This window comes from Otolemur garnettii, unplaced genomic scaffold (assembly GCF_000181295.1).
Source record: "Otolemur garnettii isolate 467f Iridium unplaced genomic scaffold, OtoGar3 scaffold00031, whole genome shotgun sequence".
In the NCBI taxonomy this organism is placed as follows: domain Eukaryota; kingdom Metazoa; phylum Chordata; class Mammalia; order Primates; family Galagidae; genus Otolemur; species Otolemur garnettii.
Genome location: NW_003852426.1, coordinates 13,822,962 through 13,824,607, shown reverse-complemented (window position 1 = coordinate 13,824,607; position 1,646 = coordinate 13,822,962).

Sequence of the window (1,646 nt, the reverse complement as noted above, 5' to 3'; positions counted from 1 at the left end):
TGGCAGGTGCCTATAGTCCCAGCTACGTGGGAGGCTGAAACAAGAGTTTGAGGTTGCTGTGAGCTGTGACATCACTCTACTAAGGGCGACATAGTGAGACTCTATCTCAGAAAAGAAAAATCATGTTTCATAATAGGTGTAATAGGCTCCTTTTTAATAAGAAACACATAAATATATATATACATATATATTGTGTGAATATGTATATATATACACACACATATGCACAGAGCACATGCACACGTTATTACTATAAATATGAAAAAGAAGGTCTGAAATGGTACACACCAAGTCCTCCACAATAGTTACCTTAGTTCAGATGGTTAGCCCCAGAGACTGGGAGGGGAGCTTTCAGGTTTTATATGCTTTTGGCATTGGCCTGTTTGCTACAAGTGTCCTGCTTTGGACATTTTATACAAGAAGGAAAGTGAAAGCACGTGGGGCTCCACTGAAAGCTGAGAAGTCAGGCCCTAGAGCCCACTGGCATCTGCGTCAGAGGATAGGAGGTGTCATGGAGCCTTGGCATGTCAGAGAGTGGCCTTCTCAGAGGGAGAGCAGAACTTTAGAAGATTGAACCTTTTACCCCTGATTCCAGGTGGAGCCAGGAACCTGGCCTGGAACAAAAATAGTTGATGTATTGACCAGGTGAATGATTCACATCTAGTGAACTAGGGTTCAAAATGCAGAAGGTACAGCATGTACATGACAGCGAAGCCTCCCTTCCACCTAGCTCTCCTCTCCTGCAGAGGCTGGAGGCCTCCAACTCATCTAACCTGCCTTTCTACACAGAGTTGTGCATTAAATTCACACTTCTTTTTCTATTTCTTAATCTTGAAGACTGGTTTGTAAGTGTATATAAAGAGATGATCCCTTAATGTAATTAAGAGTTTAGGTCTTGCTAATGTTGCCCAGGCTGACCTCCAACTCCTGGGATCAAGCAGTCATCCTTCCCCAGCCTCTCAAGTGGCTGGGACCACAGGTGTGCACCACCATGTCCAGCTAGCCTCCTTCATTTTAGAGTGAAGTACCCCACGAAGGGGTCTCCACTGCATGGATGCGCTATGCTTTACTGACCAGTCCCAATCAGTGGATCTTAGATTGCTTCTGAATATTTTTATGTCCACAGCCTCTTATCCAAACCACTGGTATCAGACACACACACACACACACACACACAGTTGACCCTTCAACAACAGGAGTTGGAACTGCACGAGTCCACTCATACATGGATTTTTTTCAATAAAAGTTACACTGAGGGGCGGTGCCTGTGGCTCAGTGAGTAGGGCGCTGGCCACATATGCTGAGGGTGGTGGGTTCAAACCGGGCCCTGACCAAACTGCAACAAAAAAATAGCTGGGCGTTATGGCAGGTGCCTATAGTCCTAGCTACGCGGGAGGCTGAGGTAAGAGAATCACCTAAGCCCAAGAGCTGAAGGTTGCTGCAAGCTATAATGCCACGGCACTCTACTGAGGGCGATAAAGTAAGACTCTGTCTCCAAAAAAAAAAAATGGTTACAGCCAACCTCTTCCTCCTCCTCATCAGCCTACACAAGGAGAAGATGGTGCAGATGAAACACCCACTTTTTTTTTTTTTGCAGTTTTTGGCCGGGGCTGGGTTTGAACCCACCACCTCCGGTATATGGGGTC